The sequence below is a fragment of the Anarhichas minor genome, unplaced genomic scaffold (genome assembly GCF_050575085.1).
Source record: "Anarhichas minor isolate MPS153535 unplaced genomic scaffold, ASM5057508v1 ptg000022l, whole genome shotgun sequence".
Classification (NCBI taxonomy): Eukaryota; Metazoa; Chordata; class Actinopteri; order Perciformes; family Anarhichadidae; genus Anarhichas; species Anarhichas minor.
The window spans coordinates 1,228,196-1,252,422 of record NW_027466468.1 but is presented as its reverse complement, the minus strand read 5'-3'; positions in this window follow the sequence as shown (position 1 = coordinate 1,252,422).

Here is a 24,227-nt window from a genome sequence, read left to right as displayed (position 1 = left end):
GGGGGGAAAGCGTACTGTATATATCCCAAACTATATAAAAACGATTCCATTACCTAAGAGCTCCAGTTGTTTCTCTTGTTTGATGAAAAGTTTTCAACTTGAGCAATCTTGTCTTAGTTTCACTTTGTGCCACCCAGATTGAATCTACGCATTTTTCACCTCCCCGCTCACCTCTCCTCATTGACTTTTTGTGCTGCTGCCCTAGAATTGCACTTGATCTGCATCATACCTATCAACAGGTTTCAAATAAGCTGTGGATTTTTTGAGCATTAACATGCAGGACAGGGGTCAGTAGCCGTCGTGCAGTACACACACACACACACACACACACACACACACACACACACACACACACACACACAGACGCACAAGCTCCTAGTTAGCACACATTTGTCATTTGACAACAAAGATACATCACTTAAAATGAGCGGTGAACACAAACCCAAGAGGAAGGCGAGTGGGATTATGTTACATGCGCTGGGGGGGGGGGGAGGTTGGGGAGGTTGGGGGCATGACTGATTTAAACAATAATAACGCTAAATTATTGTTCTTTAATGAAAAATACTTTACACCGCATTTCGACATGGGGAATAAACAACCGAGGGAGAGCTCTTGCGTCGAGCCCTCAGCTGTGTGTTTGTGTATTTCTTCTTGCCAAATCACGGTTGGCAGCGTGCTGTGGTTCTGTTGTTACTCCGGAACTAATCTTCTCAAATCAAAGCGCCAATGATTTGTGTGTTTTACTTATCAAGTTGCAAAATCTGCAATCTGTGGCCCGGTGCTCGACTTGTGTAATTCCTTAAACAAGCGGGTAAACATCCTGTGTTTACGAAGCAGATAAATCCCTCAAAGTAGTTCATTCCATTCTTGATAAAAATATATTTAGTTATAGATGAGTAGCTGGCAACACAGCTGGATGTCAACACTTTGAAGGTCTTTAAAAAACGTTTGTGCAGTGCTGTTTTTTATCAGACATCAAGCTCTTTAGCAACCTGACAGGAGGATGCAGCAGTAAAACGATTTAAAAAAACAGAATCTCCAGCAAAGAGGCCTTCCTAACTATGCTGTCCTCTCGCTTCGTCCTGCGTGGTTTATTATCTAATCAGCTCGGCCCTTGGACACACAGCCACGCTCAATGGACCCAGACCACACGGCCAATAGAGTACCCAACAGACTGTGTCATCTCAGCCTGCTGAATCAAAAACAAACACGGGGGCTAGTTCGCTTTTTTGAGGAGACCGGGATTAAGGGAGAAGTCTTCCCACCCTCCTGCGCCGTTTATTTAGCTTTGTTTACACTCCTTGAGTGTGATTTATTCTCCCTTCTTGACAGTTTCGTACAAGTCAAATTAACCCCTTCGAATGAGGGATTTTTTATTAGCGTTTAATCCCATTTCATTATGTTTCCTCGGTTAATGATAATCTGTGAAATCTGCAATCTGAAAACAGAATTGTTTTATTGCATCTCAAACACTTTTACTTTGACTCACCATGTGTGGCATCTGAAGCTGTATCAGATTCTAAATAGCCTACAGTCAAATCCTCACGCATTCACACACACACACACACACACACACACACACACACACACACACACACACACACACACACACACACTCACACCTCCGGATTACCTCAGAGCAGGAGGGGGACGGAGCCCGACAACATCACAAAACAAGACAACAGGCACAATTACAGAGCAGCCTGGAGACAATCCCGCACTTTAATGAAAGTCCAGTTTCCCCTGCCCCAGGTAAGTGCTCAACGTGATTGTATCTGTGAAACAATTACACTGTCACAATCAAAGGAAGCTGCCTTTAAATGGTCTGTCAAGGCACTCGGTGGGGCTAATAATCACTCATCTCTTTCCCACTGTGTCACTGAGGTGCTGAATCCTCCCTTTGTTCTGCACATCACCTGCCTCTGAATAGACTGCTTGGTGTTACACTTCAGGCACTTAGACGGCCACGCTTTCAAAGGGGGGCCGGGGCCCTCAGGGCATGCAAGCTCTGAGTAGATATCCAACAACTATAGCGTTACCGAATCGCCCCTTTTTTTCTCTCCGAGACCAGCTCAGAGTTGGATTTGTTGAGTAAACCTTTATTATTCTAGCTTGTGTTTTTATACTGCACTCCCTTGTCATGTTTTCCCTGGAAGTTTTTTTTCTCCCTTTTTCACCAAGAGGCCCAGAGGTAAGCTGTAATCCTGGGAGCAGTCAGCTGCCGAAGGAAGCTAATACCCTCCCTAATTTATAGAGTTATCACATATCCTCGTCGGAGCATAAAGTGCATCCACTTACGTCCAAATGCCCTGCAGATTTCCATTTTTCCTCCTTCCCCGTTAAGTTAATACCTGTTTCATGTTTAACATCAATTAAAGGTATAAGGGTAATTAGAGAAGACATGGGAGAAAAAGAGGGTATCCTGCAGTTTCTCTTCCACAGTTTAATGATTCGCCAGCAGCCCCGACATGTGGCATGTCTGGAATGTTTGTCCCTCCATTCAGAGCATGAGAGTTATTGTGTCAGGAGAGGGAAGAAAGGGATCTATGTGGCTATCTCTGTGCACACACACACACACGCGCACACACACACACACACACACGCACACAGGACATTTGAGTGTGTGTTGGTGCTGTGTTTATAGGCTCGGTGCCCACTGGTCATTGTGAGAAAGGGTAGAGAGAGGGTTAGATGGTTTTATACGATCCGCTAGTTGATCCGCGTTGCCATTCTTGTTCACGACAACCCCTCGTTGCAGCTGGTTTTGGTTTCCCTGATTCATCACTGTGCAGAAACACACAGTAATGGGTTCGGATTTTACACCGTGTTTCTGCTCTCTTGCCTGTCCTCCACTTCAGGGCACCGACTCTGACTTCTCTCTCTCTCCCTGTCTTTCCCACTCTTCATTCGCTCTGTCCCTGGGACACCCCATTCATTTATTTTTTATTAAACTTCAGCGCTCTCCGAGACTCATTTCCTGCGGTTCCTGGTGGAACAGAGAGCACGCTGGGAGTTTCCCAGAGACTGGCAGGGGTCGGGAATGATGCCAGAGGAGCAGAGCTGGGGGTTGGATGGTGAAAGAGGGAGCGACCGTCGTTTTTTGGGAGTGCCCTGTCGTCGTGGAATTCATTAGGATGACTGCTTTTCTCCATTAGAGAGTGACAGTGTAAAATAAATAATAAACTGCTATTTTCGATATTGTTTTCACAATAAAAATTCAGGCATCGGTGGGCAGAAGATAACAAAATCAACAGTGAGAGCTACCTGCAGCATGCAGGAAGGACATCCAGGCATCCACAAACATACAAACCAAAGTGCATACAGGGCCAATATGTGTAATATTGATTTACGGGTAAAGCTTTCTCAGACAATTCATACTAAAATACCAAAACAGACAAGCTCTTTTTTTCGTTTTCTTCTTCTTCCCCTGATTTAAGTTGAATGGCAGTTGGCAAACAATCAACTGGTGAATTATCGCCACCACCTGGTGAGAATATGGTTGGATGAATCGACTTTCTGCTTCCGTCTGAATCCACTGAATCCATTGTTTTGTTCCACAGTACACTCAAACACATGGTGTTATTCCCATATATTAGCTTGTGAAATTTCTACTCGAAAATAAGAGAATACCCGCTTAAGGACTGCATTGTTTTTCAAAATGTAAACATTTGTGACATTTTTTCCTTCTCCTTTGTGCATATCAATCTGTTAGATGGCAGATTGAAAAAAATGCGTACGCACAACAAAAAAGGACTTGTAGCCTACATTATCCTTTGTTTTTGATGAAGACTAAAACCGAGAAAAAATCAAATTCATCCGCATCAGCATGGGGTACGTATTTGTAACAAAGACCTGCGCCTACAAACACATTATTGTATTGAGATTTTTATTATCAACCCACATTTGTATTAATTGTAGACGTGTCATGTTTGTATATGATAGTTTAGTTATCTAATAAAAAAATCCATCTATCATTACCTTTAGTTTTAAGTTGTCTTTACCCAGGCTTTTGCTACTAAGTTCAAGATATATATGACACATTGCTAACGTTTTGTGCTCAGATATGAAGCAACAAAGAGCCCGAGCACCCACCTAATATATACGTAAACAGCCTGAATTTTGAAACTGTTGTTCTGTATGATTCACATCTGGATATTTTTCCTCCTACATGATTTGACCATATGCAAGTAACTGCATGAATGTTAAAGTGGACAAACATCAAACGTCCATTGTATGTGCAAACGCACGCGGCCACATATGAAGATGAAATATATTTGCATACAGGGTTTCTGTGAGCACACGCATGGAGAGAATCAGGGGGTGACCTTAGCAGTTTTATGAAACATGTACAATCAGAAACCTATCATGTTGTTTCCATGGTACTTAAAAGAACCATCTGGGTACTTGCTGGCACAGACCCCAGTTTTTATGAGGTTTATTTTCTTTGCTGAAATAGTGTACATTGCACACCGGGGCAAAAACCTTTGACACAGGGGACCCAGACAAGCGTCTGAGCAATCAAATTATCCCAGAAAATGGTTATATATGAAGTGCTTGGGGTATTGTTTGCAAATTTGTGCAATAACAAATGTATCAGTTTGACAGGCAATCGTTTTCTGCCTCGACCCCCAATAAAACACTGCTGCTTTGGAGTAAAGACTTCCAGGCCAGTTAGTGTTGGGTAAGCCGATCGCAAATCTGCTTTTTGGCTCTAAAATAATTATGTGGTTTATAAATCTACACTATCAGGCAAAACTCTGTGGTTTCTCACACTGTTTACAGAACTCTCCTTTATGGCATATCTTGATTTGAGAAGGAACATTTCACAATTGTTGCTTGTGCGCAGCTGCGACACGGTGATGAGGGAGAATGAATCTTGGATATGATATTGTTCAAAGCCACAAGTAATTACAACTATGCCAGTCAACAAGCTTGAGATGTCTGACATGTAGTAGTTAAGGAGTTACGGGCTTGTTCATGAAAATGTTTTTCAATAATGAAAACGGATGGAATTGAATGCCCTTAAAAATAACGTGGTTAATTGTACAGGTGTGTGAAAAAGGAAGGGAATATAATTTAACATAACTTGGATATTCCAACAACACAATACACCCCTAACCCGACGCACTCCCCCTCTTTGAATACCTCAGTTTAACCTCCATCCATGACATGCGGTGCTTACGAGAGCATTCATCATGACACAACAGTCTGACTTCCTGTCTCCGTGCTGACGGCAAGCTGTTAGCTTAATGAGATGCATGCTAGCACTGAAGGCTTTTGGGAGACAGATTGGGCCTCCTGCTAACCGGGTCCACCGCGGTCGGACCTCACCCTGGCAGCCCTGCAGGCGAACTGTTTGAGCAACCTGACCCTCTTTGCATAATTTAACTCTCCCAGTTAGCAGCCATATCCTCACAGGGCAACACACAGGCTTATCATGCAGGGTTCAATGAAGGAATGTGTAATAATAAGGTTGATTAAGGCTGTATTATAATATTTGAAAATGGTGTATAGACAATAGTGGTTCATAAATTGGAGTCTGGGAAACCGTGTAGGAGGCCTTCATGAGGCCCTGAGCAACATCAAATATACTGTAATGGAAGCCAGAAATGGGAAAATCCAAACTGGTTTGGTTGTAATTATAACCTCATGCAAAAGCTACTACATCAGTGGTATTTGGAAATGTTAGCTCTCAGACTAAGAGCTGAAAAGCACAGCGTTACATTTCCAATGTAAATGTTTAGCCATTTTTTTGAGTACACAGGTGTTTTCATAGACCTGTGCATTATAGAAAATAAAACTTCAGCATTAAAGTATGATGGATTATAGTGTACAATGTAATATGAGAGACAACTGCAGGTACCTGCAGCTGAGAAAACTTAGTGGTGAATCGCAATAAATGACAATCTTGCCTCTGTTTCCCAGAAGCTTGACGTAGGCAGTTTTATTACTTTATTTTTAATTTCTAGGTTGGAAAACAAAATCTGATACGGGGGATCTAAGACATGACTCCATCTTGATCACGCTGATAAAAAACCCCGCATGTAAACAGTGATCCTTTGTCGAATTCGGAGGACCTTATTTCAGGATAGTGCTGTGAACTACCAGCTCAAAGTGAACAGCAATTATCCTTGTCCATTTTGGCTCACATTTCACATTTTTCCTCCAATTAACTCCGGCGCTAACACACTAGATATTGAGCAGTTTCGGCAAATTGTCTTTATTTTTTCTCAGCGATCTAACCCAAACAGGAGATTCCATTTATTTTCTTTCAGGGAGAATGTATTCTCTGGGATATTCTCTGGCACAGGGATTGTTTGGAAAGGAGTTTCATTTTGCACCCCCCCCCCCACCCCCTCTTCACCTCCTCCTCTCAGTCCGTAAAGTGTCTACTGGTGTGAGACCATGTCTGGTTATTACTGCTGTGATTCTCTAACAGGTTTCAGCAGCAGCGGCGATAAACAAAGATATTTTGATGACTAGAGCATCGCAGTTCACACTGATAGTATCTCTCCCTGCATTACTTCTCAGTGTACAATATCTAAACACTTCTATTTTAGACTTTGTCTTAATGATGGTGCTAAAAGCAGCTGGGACAACCATTACAGGGTTGTGAACATTTATCACTTCTAATCCCTCGTTAAGATAAGAGCTGTTTCTACAACCATAAAGGCCGGTGATAAAGATAAAAAGATCCCATTTTGAAGTGAGATTTCCACCTTATTGCGTCATCTTCATTGTGGCCTTGCAAAAAAAAAATTTGAAATAAGATGTCTGTCTTGTATGTCTTTGAGTTTTCCATCTAAGAAGTCCTTGGTTCATGCAGGGACGTGCTTTGGGAAGTTCTTGGCCAAAAATGTCTTGTGTTGATTTGTTTCAGATCAATTGATAATAGATGTCATTAACCTACATGTGATGTATCAGAGAGAAATCGCTAGCAGCTACAAAAACAACCCGAGAACAGAGTGGTGGAGTAGGTGTTTATTGCGCCACTATTTATTTTACAATGCAGTTTTTTTGAAGTTGGAAGAGGTTTTGGAGGGGGAGAGTATAACGTCCATGTTCCGTAGAAACACAGCTCTCATCACACATCGAGGCGAATGTTTTCACTGACAATAGACATGCATGTATGATTAAACCACAATTAGACTCCACACCGAGGACATCGTACCTACTGGTACACCCCTGCTCTCTCCTCCAAACGGGTTCCAAAGTCTGTGTGAACCCTGCGAGCTCCCTCCTCGCTGCTCTTTTGATAATTATGAATTATTACAGGCCGGGGTTTTGTTAGTAACTCTCTAATTTTGCAGATCATAATTGATCACAGGTGTGGCGTGGAGAGTGTTTTTGAAGTTCTCTTCTCTCTCTCTCTCTCTCTCTCTTTTTTTTCCACCTTCTTCTTTGCTTTAGCAGTGAACCGAGGTCGTCTCCCAGGCAAGCCCCCGTTGGAGAGCTTCCCCTTTTCTTAATTCCAGGCGTTCCTTCTGTGTCTTAGACGAGTTGATGTCCTTTCATCCTGCTCGGTGGAAAGGAGGACACCGCTAGTGCTCACTGTCAGTCCAGCTGGGATGTGGCGCAACTCGCTACATTCCTCTTGTTGCTCTGGTCACTCAGGGTGTGTGAACATGTGTGTGTGTGTGTGTGTGTGTGTGTGTGTGCGTGTGTGTGTGTGTGCTTCCCCCTCAGCAGAGCCTCCACAGAGTCCTCACAGCCAAACCATTTTGGGAATGGCTGGAGAGGAGGGGATATTGGATTAGAAAAAGGCAAGGGACATAAATCTTTCACTGAGGCTCTCCAGTCTATCTCCCATCCAGAGGATTTATGATGTTTAACATAGTCAAATAATAAAGAAAAGAGAGAGAGAGACAGAGAGAGAGAGAGAAAATAAAAAAAACAGAATCTCTCCTTGCTTGGCTGTGTTCGTTTGAGTCCAGCGCCTCACAGCTCTGCTCCTTGATCGATTGCGAAGCCTTACAATTCGTGTGTGCTGTTTTTTTTCCAGATGATTTTCGTGTGTTGCCTTGAAACGCACGAAAAGCAGGTGGGGAGGAGGGAAGGGGGGCTTAATTGATAAACCCCCAGTTAGATAAATGTGTGTCCTTGCTGGGTGGTGAGCGGTGAGGTAACCAGCTCCTCCCTGGAACACATTTCGACCAATTTGTGTACAACTAAATCAACAGTAAGTATTTCCAGTTTACCGTTTAATTGCAGTCAGCTGGAACATGTTGCATTTTGACACGGCAGAGCAGGAGTCACACACACACACAGGACATTCTGCGGGCAGCGGGAAGGTGCAGCAGGTGTGCTCATGCCGCAGTGTCTCGGTCCAATTCATGTCAGAGCCGTGAGTCACCGAGACTCAGTCCTTCCATCAGTTCAGCTTTGTAGCTCAGAATGTGAAGATTTTTGTTTTAATGAACATTGTGTGGATGTGTTCTTACATAGGCCCCGGTGCGAGTGTGTGTGGCGGTGGTAAGCAAGGTACAGGCTTTAAGAAAGTCAACCACTTTTGCATTTGAGTCAAATTCAATGTCCGCAGCAGGTTGTAATTGGTTAAAGGGGAGCTTTTACCCCGGAGCCCACGATGAGGTATCTATTACAACAACTACCAAATAAATGTTCTTTTAACTATAGCCACATTCATCTTTTTTTCCTCCATGTTTTGACAGAAACTCTTACATAAACACACATCAACAAAGGGAGACAGTCCAACAAAAGTCATGGTCATTTTTATGTTTGACAGCGCCACTTGGAACAATAACAACTGTGTCCCTGTTGCGGTAGGGTTTTGGTTGGTTATAGCTTTCAGTTTTTACCTCTGATCGTGCCTTTGTAGCACCTGCTGTGTTTTTTTTTTTTGGGGGGGGGGGGGGGGGGGGGGGGGGTTGAAATTTAATAGTCAGCTATTGCCAATCATGTGCACATGATTACCGGAGTTGCGTTGAGTTTTTTTCCACTAAATGTTACATAAGACTTCCCACAGTCTGAAATGGATTTGGATGGTCATGTTGTTTTTTTTAGTTTTTATTTGATCCAGTTGTAATCTTCCTAACTGCCTCCATCTAAATCAATATGGTATCCAGCTGGAAGCAAATTATTTTGTTGACAATGACTGCTTGTAAGTTTGTCAGCGGGATCTCTCTTGCAGAGTTGTGTGCGCGTGTGTGTGTGTGTGTGTGTTGTCTGTGTGGTAATCTGGCTAGTGTTTACAGCAAGCTGCTCTGCGGTCAGACAGCTGATCTTGGCCAGGAGAGAGCCAGCCTACAGGGACAGGACTGTGTTTGGTGTGGTGTGGGCAAACTCAGAGCGGCACAACATTAAAATTCTTGCCTGAACATAACGTTTTTGTCCTGTGAAGGCAGAGGGAGGGGAATGAGTGAGTGCGAGAAAGGAGGGTGGAGGGGGGGCAGATGTGATGAAACCCGTAGCCCTCAGCTTCGTCGCCCCCACAGCAATTGTCGCACCACTTGCCTGTTCTCCATTATGCCACATTTCCATGTAGTTTCCTGTCAGATATAAAAGGCTGGTGTGAATTTTACTGAACCTAAAACCACGTGTGGACATACTCCCCACCTGGCCCCGGCTAAAACAGTCGGCGAGGCGGAATGTGAAAATGTACGCTGAGGCGGGGGATGATGTGTTACACCAAAGTGTTTCACAACAAACACTCTCACAGCCATCAGACCGTTAGCTGCAGGGCTGTTTGGGCTTCTTTACAATGTACAGGTGCCGGGGAGAGGAAAAAGGCAGCGGGCGGAGGGGTGAGGAGGAGGAGGGCCTTTAGTGCCACAGACTAGGGTCTGCCTGTTCGCCCTGATGGCGTAATGGGAACTGCCAGCTGTGGGCTTAATTACAACATACAGTGGTGAGGGAGATTGGTCCTGTTTTTCTTCTGGGACACACAACGTAAGCGATGTGTAGAGTCCAATGTTTTTTAAGGCAGGTGAAGGGCATCGCCGCAAATTCTGCATCAGGGGGAGGAAGGAAACAAGACCTGCCTTAGCTTATTCATCACATGGAGCAATAACATGCAGCCAGCCATAAGCCATGAGAGTAAATCCACCATCATTTTCCCACCTTTTTTTGTGTAATGAGGCAATTCTCTCTTGTTCCATAAAAAACTGAAGAGGGCCAATCCTCACGTTGCACCTCGTTTAGCGGGTCTTCAGCATAAGGATGCCAAGGACATTCAAGTGCATTCAACACTTGGGATTAGTGTAAAGCATGTTGACTACTTGACAAATTGCCATGCATTGTGGAATAGCTATATATATTACCAAAATATGAATCAGAAATATTTTGGATGACCGCCCATCCTTTCCATCAGGACACACCTGGCTCTATGGATAGAAATATGCATTTTGTCTGGTCAAAATTGGTATTTCCCCCTTAATCAACCCTTTGCGCCAACAAAATCGAGAACACCAAGGGCCAGATTTCCATGAAATTCGCTGTGTATATGCATGTTCCACAGAGGATGATTCCCAATGTGTTTGCTGACCCTGGATCTCTCCTTTACTACCTCCAGCAGAAACAAAAGCTCCACTTGCACTCAAGAGGATGAACACCTGATATTATGGACGCCCTGTGAGCCTTGCTCTTTTGCCACCCTCAAGCCAAAATGTCAAGTTTGCATTCAAAATGTCCAATTCTCATGAAATTGGCTGAGCTTATTCATGCTCCCCTCAAGCTGAACCCTTTCAGTTTTACTTAAGTTTTGCGTTCTTATTGTATCATTGTATCAAGTGTTATTTTGTATTGCCATTATTGTCAAACTGCCAGTGAACAACTGTATTTTCTTTTCAGAAATAAATAAATCAAGAGCTATTGTCAGTCTTTCTGAATTTGTTCCTATAATGGTCAATGTCTAAATGACATGTATCTGCATGTCAATCATGTAAAGGAAATAGGGAAAGTAGAATGTAATTTAATTATTGTCTGGGACTATAAAGAATCAGAATGGGGTGATAACGCTTTTACCATTAACACAGTCAATACCTCAGTTGATTTCCAGGTTGTGTATCACCTTGTGACTGCATAAGCCAGCAGTGAGCGTGGCCCTTGGTGGTAATGTAGTGCTGGTGTAATGCATTGTGCTTGGCTGCCTCTTCTGAAACATTTCACTAATGGCATTAATGTTCCGAGTACTCTGGTCCTTAGCTGTGCCAACTGAGAGAGGAGGGGTAACAGGGAGACGGAGAAGGGAGAAGTTGAGCAGCAGTTGAATCTAAGCAGATGGCACTTGTTTTACTTTCTGCCCGGCCATCTGGAGTTTACTTAAACTGATGACTTCATCATCAAACACTGGCCCACCAGCCAACTATGGCACTCACCACACACATATACACACACTTACAGAATACAACAGCAGCCACAGAGTGATGGTGAAGTGCTTGAGAAGTGTATGCATGTGTACAGTGTGTGTGTGTCTGGTTCTGTTTGGCACGGATTCCCTTGCAAATACACACAAATGTGTTTATAAGCACCAGACCTGTAAAAATGTCATCCCTCTGTCTCCTCGGTCCTCATTCAGAGTGACATAATACTGGCCTCGAGGATGCCATCATTAATCTAAATGTCCCTTGGCATTTTCTAACTCCTCTGTCAACTACATAAAAACTTTAAGCACCGCAGTCACTGAGGACTGATCCCTGTCCCAGCCCCTCGGTCTCCAGGAGAAAGTCAAGAGCAATCAGTTGACTTCATTTACTTGGAAAGGCCCGTTTGTGACACCTGCTCTCAGAGACGTAAGCGCTGTAAATGCACAAACGTTGGGCAAAACCACCCATAAAGCAGTCGATTTTCCCCGAAGAAGTTCATAAAACCTGAGTGATGTTAAGAATAACCACCTCAAGTAGGTGATGTATTTTTTCCAAAACACGACAGTGAGATGTGTTTAAAGATCGGATCGACTCTGGTGTTAGTACAGATGATCCTTTGATTCCAAAGGCTACATTTATCCTTCCTTTATCATTTATTTTTAGGTGCAGACCTGAAAGTCTTTTTAATGTGTAAATTGTGCTGACATATTTGGTAACAAGCAAACCTGCAGGCTTTTAACAAATGTGTGTTATTTCCTTCCTTTGACTCCCTAAGCTCTGAGGATCACAAGGGTCAAAGCATCATAGCATGCGACTGGGGGATCTGTTTGATTGCCTTATGTTCATTAATGTTGGTTTAGTCACTCAGTCTTGAGACAGAGTAGGATGAAACCGCTGTCTTCCAAGGGTCGCTGCCAAATGGCTTCCCATAATAAGGCAGAGAACAAAGAGGAAAACAAAGGACATGCAGATTCCTCTCGTTTTCTTTCTGGTGTTTTATAGACTAGCTGCAAGGCTAGTGCTCAAACCCAAGCATGGAGGAATCTGTTTGTTGTGGTCATGGTTCAGGTTAAAGACATGATTATTCCACATTCTTTTGTATGTTTTCCCCATTGTGCTTCTGTTTTATTTGTTTGTGCATTTTGCAGATTTGTTGTTGAAATGAAATATAACAGAAATTTCTTAGTGTGACATTAATCTGCAATATTGTTTTTAAAGTCATAGTGCTTCAGTGTGGAACATCCCACAGATCATATGACAGAAATTGTGATTTTTAGTTTGGACCCATCAAATGTAACACATTTAAACAATGGTATAACAAATAGTCGAAACTATGTACACTTACTTAAGATAATTAGTGGACCCTTGATTTCAGATTACATTATTACATATACTGTTCTAAAAGATCAAGAATGAACTTCCATGCTCAACTTTAATGAGGCTGCTATACAACAGAACAAAGCAGATTTTAAAATGCTAAAATATGTCAGGGATTATTACTTCAAAACCCCTGGCTGGATTCAGAAGGACAAGGAGGTAATCCTTTGCAGGAGCTAGTAGGCCAGCTGTCCAAGGAGTGTGCATGTTTCCCCTTACCGGCCCGTGGTGATGATGGTGAACCGAACTGCAGTTTGCCAAAGCCACGTTCACACTTTTCCTGCCACATTAGGAGCTGAGAGCAGAGCGCCGGGGTCGACAGGGACAGGACAGGCGTGGGCTCCCGGTGTTGGATGCCCTCACCGCAATGATGCTGTTCGTTTGGCTCATCCAAAGGTTTATTGCTGGAGAGCGAATGTACAGTACAGGAAAAGTTAAGTAGACAGCAGAGTTGATTATGGGCTGGGTGGAAGCTTCATCTGCAGCTGCAGCACTTAAAAAAGAGGTGGATGTGCTGGACTAGAACTGGACAAATCCTTTAAAAATCTTTCATACATTCGTTGTAATGTATTTTTACACAGATATATATATATTTTCTGTGGTAGAGTTTGTGAGGATATAAATATGTTTTACTGGAACTGTAGTTCAATGTGGATTAGAAATGACATTTTTGGTAAACAGATACTGTACATGTATATTTGGTTTGGTACTCTTGTCAAACAACGCACTGCCTATAGATTTCTTCTCTTTCAATAAATACCACTTAACCCCCCCTCCCATGCATTTTTCCTCAGAAACTTATATGATCTCCCCCAGCGTGTTTCTGGAGGAAGGGGTTGAGGTCGCCTGAGCAAAGAAAGTGAAATAGCTTTCAAAAGCATTTCTCTCGGCCCACTCGCCCCTGAACAAAGCCTGCTGTCAACTGGTCAAGGTTTCACTTCCTAATTACCTTCTCCTGGGGCACAATGGCCAGGCCGTTGCCTTACCCGGGCCACTCTAGACCCCTAGCATTCTTTCCCAGACAACTGGCCCCTCCACTGTGGACCCACGGTCTCTAAGGAAGTGCTGGACACATGGTTAAATATGGCCGACTATAGTCGTACATCTCATCTGAGAGGTTTGTTTACTTGGAGAAGTCGACAATGCATGCAAACCAGTGACAAGAATAAATGGCTCATAGACTGTGGGCTGTTGGGCATTGTCGTTTGCAGTCTTTTAACAAAAATTGCACTTTGTCCAGCGATACAGTACATCTGACTCAAGCACGATTCTTTTTCATAACTCTGATCAATCAGATTTGCATTAGATCACATTCCTGGTGCCGTTTTCAAGTTCATTTCCAGCACTAAACTCATTCCTTGATTCATGCACAACAAGACTTTTTAAGTCTGTCTTACCCGAGGTTAGAGGTTGTCAAAAGTTCACACAGGCTCCCAACTCAGCTAGCGTTGCTGTCTCTTTCACCTTTGCTCGTTGCTACTGTAATACCTTAAACGTAAAAGGAAGAGAAGGAGCCAGACAAAATACCAACAGAAATCAGAGAGATGGGAAATGCAGCCACGGCTCTCAGACCGGTTCCTTATTGAGTGGAGTGCTGAGTGATTTTCATTGACGCTCCTCTGCCACCCAGGTCACTCCCAAGAACACCCAGACGGGAATTCCACCCAGGCTTATCTCACCGGCTCATCGACCGCCACCACCACCACGGAGGAGGAGGAGTGGAGGGGCTTTGGACTGAGGGAAGGGTCAAAAGGGTAAGAGGGGGGTCTCCTCTACGGCCTGGATTAGAGGTTAGAGGAAACCCGTTCTTGGGGTAAGCAGTTCAGTCGTGTTTACCAACAATTGCTCTGGGAGATAGCTGTCAACGGAGCGTACGTGAAACCTCTGGCCAGAGGAAGCTGCAGGGGCCGGGCCGAGTGGTCTGAGGAGCAACAGGTTGCATGAGAGATAACGGATTAGACGGCCAGACTGTCAGTCCAACTCCTGTGTTCTTTCCCACTCAAAGTCCCTCCATCTGGGTGAGGCTAGGGGAGTGCAATGGGGGCAGAAGCAGTATGAGCTACTGCTTCATTAGGTCTTTACAACTATAAGCCAATGTTTTTCCAGTTGAGAAGCCACTTACTCACTAAGCCCTTCAATACTTCAGGAGTGAACGAGATAAAGTCTGAACCATTAAACTTCTTTGTAGGTAGTAAACGCTGTACTTATTCCGGTGGTTTTAAAATTATTACTGTTGAGCTAATTTGACCAAATTATGCTTCTTTTTATAACTACAGCTCTACAAAAATTGAAGATTTAGTTTTCTATTTAAACATCCAGCAGAAACGACATTGACCTAATTTGGAGTCGTGTTTTTGTACACCCAACAAATGTAGTCAAATATTCCTTGTGGTAGTAATCTCTTCCACCACATCCTGTTTTATAATATCTGGCTCTGGAGCTGGCTCTACTGTGTTCATCAGTTGCTCGCTAAGTTAGTCTATCTGCTGTTCTGTGCTGGACAGGTAGCGTACAGTGGGTTTATCACATTGCTGTTGGTGGAAACAATGCTTATGAGAGTGGTGAGAGTAAACTAAAGTGCCTCGTAGGGCCATAAAGTTGGGTGATAACTCTCTGTGGACTTGTCATGATGAGCAACCCCTTTCACATCACACAAGGCTGTAGACACGCTTCATTTCCTACGAGGTATAAAATTGCACTGGCAGAGTTTTTTACCTTTTTTCATTGGCAGAAATGGGATTCTAAAGGTTTGGCTAGTGCGTCCTCAAACTTATCTTTTGGTCAATCCTTCCACCTGCGCACACGTCTACACATAATCTTTGACACCTGACTCCATGTTTCCCCATTTATTCTTGATTTCTTTATCTGCTCTTCGAGTTTAGGAGATTGCTTTTTCACACAAAAAGTCTTAAACAAATTAATGAAGAATCAAGCTACTTACAGCAAAGTCCATGGAGCAATAAGCAAAATCATTTGTAATGCTTTAAAATGACATGACTTACTGTAGCTTATCAGGAAACCAGAAGACTTGAAACAAATATTCAGCAAGTGTGCCAAATGCTTTCACAGGCAATTTAAAATGAACTGTGAAACGGAAAAGCAATCTGTCATTTCAACTGCTGTGAAAACTAGCATCAGGAGAACTGTAACTTACAGTCCATCAGGTGGGAAATACAGTAAATGACATTTCAGAGTTAGCACGTCAACAAGAACAAAACAAATACAGCAGTCTCTTGGTAACGCCAGCAAATGCTTGTTGTAGACTTTTTTGAGAGTAGATCCGCTTTTACAGTCAATCACACATACGGACTTTCTTTTCTGGTTCTGTCTTTCCGTCTCTCTCATACTAATTTAGACTTTTACATATTGTCACTCGTCAGTCCCCCATTATGAACAACCTACGCTTGGCCTCCTACAGTTTCACTGGGCCTCATTTCTCCAGATTTCCCTGTGTTTGGAGTGTTGAAAGACTTTAACCCAACCACAACTGAACCTAAACATATTCATAACATAAAGTGTGCAAGCCAAATGTTTTTCCCACTCACAGTGAGTCTAAAATAGACTGCTTTCATCGTATCTTGGGATATTGTCACCATTAGCTATAGAAGTGTAGTATATATTGTTTTTTTTAAGAAAATATGCTTAATTGCATTTTTGGAGCTATTTATGAGACGTTCGGTACCCCTTTTATGTCTGTATAGTTAATGTGAAGCCAGCGGCTGGTTAGCTTAACGTAGCATAAAGACTGGAAACTGTGGGGAAACAGCTAGCCTGGCTCTGTCCAAAGGTAACAAAATACTACCAGCACCTTGGCCGAGCGCAGTGACGACTTCAGGAGTCTCGTAGTCACCATGAGGTTGCCGTGCAACCAATAGAAACTCAGGAAAATCACTGCGCCTGGCCAAGAAATATATAAGAAATATATATCTCCCAGGACGTCCATGAACTTCTATCCACACTTTTTCCACTTCCAATTATGTTTGGTACACTACTCCTCCTTAATTATCCGGTAAATCTTTCATCCATACATCTGAAGCTTCAGATATATCATCTCTGGCCAATAAACTTTATGCACAAAGCACTGAAAATGATCATATCGCTTTTAATGGTCATGCATCCTCAGCCTCATTCCTTTCTTGCTAGTGGTACATGGGGTCATGACCTCCATTGCAGGAAGGATGAGGGTCGACCGTGTGTGTGTGTGTGTGCTCCTGTGCAGTAACGGCACAGTGGGAACTTGATGGTGAGTGTTTCTGACTTAATAACTGATTTGCCCCCGTGTTCACCTTTAATCTTGGAAGGGCCTGGGCAGTGGAAGGGTCACAGAGTGGTACCGCAGGATTTAACCCAAAACGACTCAATGGTTCGTGTAAATCCCCACAGAAAATTCACTCACAAATGCCTACTTGGAGTTTCCTTTATTTACTTGACACAGCAACCCTGACTTTCATAATCAAAAAACTTGTATCAGAGCCTTCTGAAATTTAAATATATATATTCAAATCACATTAAAAATATTATATATATAATTTTCTGCGCAATTCCCACAGCAAAAAAATCCACATAGAATAAAAAAAACAACTGCAAATCATCATGCCAGTTTTAGTCTAACAATAATTGCAGTACTGTAAAACTCAGTGAAATGGGAAGTTTGTCAATGTGTTGACAAGATGGATGTGGAGCGGAGCAGCCGAGCAACAACCAACTTCGCCGTCCCGTCTCTCACTGATCAAAACCATACAGTTCAAAGGCAAGATGCCTTATTTCTTCTGGCTGGCGAGAACAATTCTAATCTAATTAATCTTCGTCGTCTCTGAATTTGAAAATGCTTTAATTTGTTTGATTTCCTATTGAGAGGGCCATTGTAGCCGCAGCCAAAAAAGAAATGTGTTATTCGTCGTCATCGCCTCCCCTTTACTGTATGTTCCTCCCCGCTTCTTCCTATTGGACCTTCCTCAAAGATTACAAGGATGTTTTGATCTGCTTCATGTTACGATCTGCTGCCGCTGGGATAGCCACAGTGTAGTGCTGCTGACAGTGGTCAGGTCTGGTGCGTTCGCCGCACAAGAAGTTCAAAAGCTTCACCGAGTTAGATGACGGCCGGCGTTTCTGTAGGATTAATAATTTTGTGAGAGACCGATCCACTGGCCAGCTATATTCTCCAGGTGGTTGTAAGTTACAGTTCAAATTGAACAAAAAAGTGCTTTTGTGGGTTTCACAATGGAAGAGAGCATGTATTTGAACAGCTGCTACAATTGCTTTTCAGCAGAATATTGCTATTGCTATTATGGGATAACTGGCTAGTTGTAACATACAAAAAGCACACGCTCTGAACCAAAAAAAAAAAGCCCCTGAAGGTTTGGATGAAGACTTGTGTTATGATTTGACGAGATCCCAGAGATTGGAAAAATGTCCGTGTAAAATAAAGAGTGACAAATCATTTTACAGCTGATTGTTTCAGGGAAGACAGATTGTGAAGCAATCGACGTATACACAGATCCGCATGTTTAAACGAGAAGTGCCATTAGGGTGCCGGTGGAGAAGTGCCACCTCTCCGAAAAGCCCTAATGGCCATGGCCTGGCTTTCATGTGAATAATGCTGTTTATATTAGGCCTCAGCTCCTACATTAGTGTCCTTCAAAAAGTCTACACCCTCGCAGCAGTTTGGCATTTTGAAATACTTCACAGGCTTCCTATGTAGAGTCTATTATCAGGGCTCGTGCTCCGGTGGAAAGTGTATATGCGTGTGTGTGTGTGTGTGTGTATGTGTTTTAAGTGCTGTAGCGCAGGAGTCATTGAGGGGCTTCATTAAAGAATGGAAAGTATGTAGCCATCTCTGCAGGCTGGCCCAGGAGTCTTTGCTCTCACCTGCACCATATATGCCCAGTTATGGCCAGAGTCGGATCCTGTTGAGTAAAACAAACACTGCCCCCTACAGGTTGGAGACTGTCTCTGCAATGCACAGTTGAATTAAAAAGTAATAAGCATGAATCTATGATGAGCTGGGGAAAAAAAAAAAATCAAGAACTACACAAAGCTGCACACTAGCATGGCTCACAAAAATATACCTTTTTAAATCATATATCCAACATAACAGTAAACCTGAAGAAAATCTTAAACCCCAGAAACAGATCTGAGTACCATCCCTCCCACAGATCTGCTTCATTTACATTCAGCATTCCCAGTTTGCAGACAGAACAATCAGTCTTCACAGGGTCAAACACACAGGAGTCAGGCAGCCCTCCATCGTGGCCGCCTTCCCAGAGTTTCTGATCACCAGATATGAGTGTGCGTGTCGTCAGTCCCAACTTTATAAATGTTTCACACGCAAGCCAAGCCACTCAGCGATGCAGACGGATCAACACATGCAGATGTATTCATTCACAGTCATGTTCCTAATATCCAATTGCTTCTTTCTTGTATTTTTCACGTACGCCAACGCAGGCCCTAACCTGTAAACGAAACGTGAGAGGAAAGGGAGCGCTGCGGCGAGAGAGTTGTTTAAGAACAAAGCGTGAAGTACATGAGCAGGGGAACATTTAGAGGTCAGGTTTTGGAATGACAAACTCACAGTAAAAAGGCATAAGTCCAGCAGCAGCCGAGGCCAGAGAAACACCACGCTGAGAAGGCAGACGATGAAGCGAGGGCCGAGCAGCGGGACAACACGTGCAGGGCGTAAAAAAGCCCATCACAGTCAATCAGGCGTCAGCCGCTAGTCAGGGAGGAAAAGAGGGGGAACTTTACCCCGGCTCTGGCCCTCCTGAGTTGGCCTGCCGTGTGCAGCGCGAGGGGAAATCCACTGGATGTCACATACATCTTGATTTTTATGAATGCTTTGATAGCTCCCCTAAAGACACTCCCATGACCAGGTGGAAGGTATTTATACAAGCGTGTCAGACAAGCAAAGACCAGGGGAAAGGATATTTGCTGATCCCCTTCGCTCACAGAGAAAAAAAATCGTGCGGCTATTCTAATTGCAACTGGAAATAATTATCTGGCTGTGGACTCTGGGAAGCGGGTCACTCAAACGCACCCTGCCCTGATCACCAGGTGTGACGGGTAGATGGTTGGCTGACTGACACACGGCTGTCCAGCGGGAGAGAAACCTGCATTCCTACTGTGAAATGTGTGTGTGTGTGTGTGTGTGTGTGTGTGTGTGAGTGTGTGTGTGTGTGTGTGTGTGTGTGTGTGTGTGTGTGTGAGTGAGCATCAATGAGTGTTTGCATGCAGCAGTAATATTTTATATTACCAAAGTATTTTTGATGGTAAATTACACTTTTTATCAAAAAGAAAGACCATCAGGACAACATGATACAATTATTAGTTTCAAATAATGCAATTAAGTTTACAATACTTTATTTGTATTTTGGCGACTACATAAGTTATGAGTCTGAGATTCTTGAACACGGCCATGTTAAACTTAGACGCCATGCTGCACAGAGCGCTCTGGCTTGTTTATTTAAAGTTTGTTAATATTGTATGTGTTGCGTGTCCAAATTGCCACAACTTCCACAATGCTGGTCCTTGGGGTCTCCAACAATATGCCCGTCAAGTGAGACGTAGATTGGATGGGCGGTTCTCGAGATATGCAAGACAACATGCGCACAGAGAGATTCCTTGCTTTATAGTCAGATGTTAGTTAACTTGAGCTATATATTGCTTTTCAACTGCCTTTACTGAGTCAGTTTGCTGGCTTTGTGACTCATTTATCCTGTAATTAGGCTTTAAGTAAGGTAAAGTAAGAGACCTGTTTCATATATTATTTAGAGCAAGCCTGTTACTTTAGCTGAACAGCTGTCACTGTGGCCACAATATGGGATCATGCTGCCACGTACTGTAACAGCAGCACAATCAGCAAAATATCTGTTACAGGAAAATACCTAGTTAAAGTTTGCTGATGTTTGCAGATATTAGCCACCATAAGCTACTGGTTATACCCTATTGATGAATTCAACTTTTCATTTTTTTAAAGTTACATCGTCTCACTTTAATGGGTTAAACATGAAAAGTGTGCATCCTTCTGATTTCACATATTTAATATACACACATTACAGAGAACGCACAAGTGTACGTGTGGTGAGACAAAAAGCAGCCTCCAGTCTAAGAGTTTACAAGAGAACATTTCAAATACGCCTCAAATCAAATCAAAACGCACACAACTATGCAAGCCAGTTCCCATTAGTGCAGTAAGGCCCAAGAGTTCATTGCTTCCAACACTGCAAACCAATTCCATGTATTGTAGTAGTCAGAGATAATTAGGATCTGTTGAACACCTTCAGTTTCCACTCAGCTCTTACATATTCAGTATCACTACACAATAAATGCCTTTAGTTCTTTAATGGTCTGGGCGGTGGAATTTCTGTAGGAATGCTCTGTGATGTGACCGCAGCTCAGTGAACTGAAACAACACATCAGACACTTTATTCAATGAAATGAACAACAGCGCTTAGATGATGAGAGTACGCTGGAAGAGTGATGAGTTAAAGAATTGTTATTCATACATAAAATATGGTCTATTGACAGCTTAAAGTTGAGGGAATTGGAGGCTGAATGGGGATAAAAAGAACTGGTGAAATTTGAACTTTTTCTGTCCTCATCCTCTGTGAAATAACACGGCACAAGCTGCTCCATTAACAGGTCATTTTGTTTGGAGGAGCTCATCGGAGAGCAGTGAAATCGCCCCTTTAAATCTCAGCTGTGGATGCAGATTGTGCATGAGCGTGCTTTAGAAATGCACATTACGTTTGTGTATACATACACTTTTCCATTTTTGTTTTGTGCAAGAAGTCTATTCTCATCTACAGTGTAGCTGTATGTTAGCATTCCTCTGCTCCCTGGTTTTGTAACATGGTAATTGTGCAGAGCGAGTACCAATGTGCCAGGTCTCAGTTTAATGAATCCCACCTGTAACACATTTGCACATTCATTCCTCTCCAAGGAGAAATCCTGTTGCCAAAGCAAAGCTTGAGCCGAGTGGAAGTGTGCTGCTCTGCTGAGCCCCGAAAGCCTTAATAGCGTACCCAAGATGGCTGCCGATTTCATCAACCCGTTCAGAACATGGTGACCTGTGAGGGTATATATATATATATGAAATCTATATTTGTGTGCATTTACGGTGCTCAACGCTGCACTCAGCAAACAGGCGAGGGAAGGAGGAGGAGAGGCCTATGGAATGTGTGAGCAAGTTGTTCCTGAAACCCTCTGGCATGTGAAAGGGATTTCACAAACATGAGTACATCAAATGATTGATTCAACCGCTAATCTCTCCACAAACTGTACACATACCAATATCGTAAGAGATTATTAGACCATTCATCTAGAGCTTTTCCATGAACTAAGTATAATGCTATATAACTGAGTACCCTCACTGTAGACATGATTTATTCATTATTCCTCTCAGGGAATTAAGGGATGGGTCACTTTCTTCACCTGAATCTGTCATTTTAAGCGGAGCAGTAGATATGTTCGTGCATTTGTAAGAAGTGCCTTCCCCTACGAGTGTGAATCGCCTATTAGGAGGCCAAGAGCAATCATTCAATGAGTTAGATTATAGTTGATTGTGCTGTAGCATACATGATAATGCATAGTGTAAGTTTGCATCAATGATTTCACGTTCTGAGATCAGTGAAGCAAAACACAACATAAAACAGCCCACGTTTTTTTCAAAGAGACTGCGAGTGTGACCATATTGCTTTATACTGATTTCCACTTGACGCCATGTCTCTCAAGCTGCTGCTCAGTCTTCTCGAGAGCAGCTCCAAGGATGTTGTTTCCTTCTTTATCCTTTACAAGCTGAGCCAAGCTGTCTTCTCCTCAGTCTCCTCCAACAGGGTGGTGTTCTCCTTCTTAAGGCGGAGGCGCTCAGCATTTCTCCAGCATTTCTTTTGCCTTCATCAAGACTGCCGCGACTGCGACCTTCCTGAGCTCCGCTTGTCGTTGCTCATGCTGGTCTTGATGGGACGCCTGGTACTTTTCCAGAGTCTTCTGAGCTTCTTCTTTTACTTTGTGGAAAGCGTCGTCTATCTTGCTCAGTTGTATTTTCAGCTTCCTAGCTTCAACCGTCTGAAACTTAAGAGAGCTCTCTAACTCTTTTGAGTGAGCCTCACACACTGTGGTGTCATCAGCATCGTGCAGGTCTTTATCACCTCGGACTTCAGTCTGATTCCCTGGTGTGTTTGGCCCTGAGCTGGATCCAGCTTGGCTCTCAGGTCACAACTCGTTCTAATTTCTAATGATACCAAAAAAATGGCGAAGAAAGTACACTGACACATGGATGTAAGTGAACATGAGTATGTCCCAGTTGGAACCATGAGCATACAATAAAAAACATGATTTTCATATCATCAGTTGTTTACGATGTTAGATTGGAGGAGCTCTTAGCGCTAACTAAACTAATATATTATTTTATGATGCACATAAGGCTCATAAATATCTAAATGTAGAAATTTTGCTAGATATGTATTTCACAGATTCAGCTTGATTTGGTATCAATAGCAAACGTTAGCCAAAAGTAAGAGGACACCTGAAAAAAAGTGATCAGTGGTTAGTCCGGTTCAGTATGCAGTATTTTCAGGAACAGCCTTACCCATGAAATGATATAAACAGCTGCTTAAGGTCCCTAGAAATTATTTTTTTAAATGACAGAGACAATATCTAAATAAATACTTAACTTCCTTAACAAAAACTGACAACATTTTGTTCCATTTTGGTCAACAAATTGTCACAAAACAATAAGCTCAGAGATGGGCGAAATGGACAGTTTCAGTTTACTGTGCCAACAAGCACTCCCAGGATTATGTGGTCAAAAAATCAAAACATTTTTTGTAGTTTGTATCACATATGATAAGTTAAACACAGTTAAAGAACAAGACAAGAACAAAAGTCAAGGTAAACTGGGATGACTTTCTTCACAAGTCATGCTTTGACCGTTTGCCAACACTTCAGCCCATGATTCAAATGAAATAAATTACATTTGGAGGCTGGTTTAAGAAAGTGGTATAATATTTTTTAAATATTACAATAACCATATGTTTTGTCCTTAAGTACCTCCATGATGGACTTTTCAAGCAGTTTGGAATTTGTCACAACAAACGATTATAGAAGCAGTTTCTCACAAGAATTCAAAAGGAAAAGCTGAAATGTACTTTATTAAACGCTAGTAGATATTAAGATATGTTTCAAGAAATTAATATTAGAATACATTTGATTAAAAGAAGACTAAACTACTTGCTATAGTTTTAGTCGACTAAAACTAATACATTTTAGTCAGCAGACTAAGAGTAAATCTAAATTGTTTAAAAAAATTGCAACCAAGGTATTTTCTAACTCAAGGTCATGAACACATGTTCTACAAACTGACGCTAACTTGCTCATCTTTTCGAACAAATTCACAAACTAAACTGTAATTCTTATTAGATTAGTACTTGAATCCAGTACTTTTGCTTCTGATAGAGTATTTGTACATTGTCGTATTGATATTTTCACTTCTGTAAAGAATCTGACCACTTCTTCCACCGCTAATAAACAGTA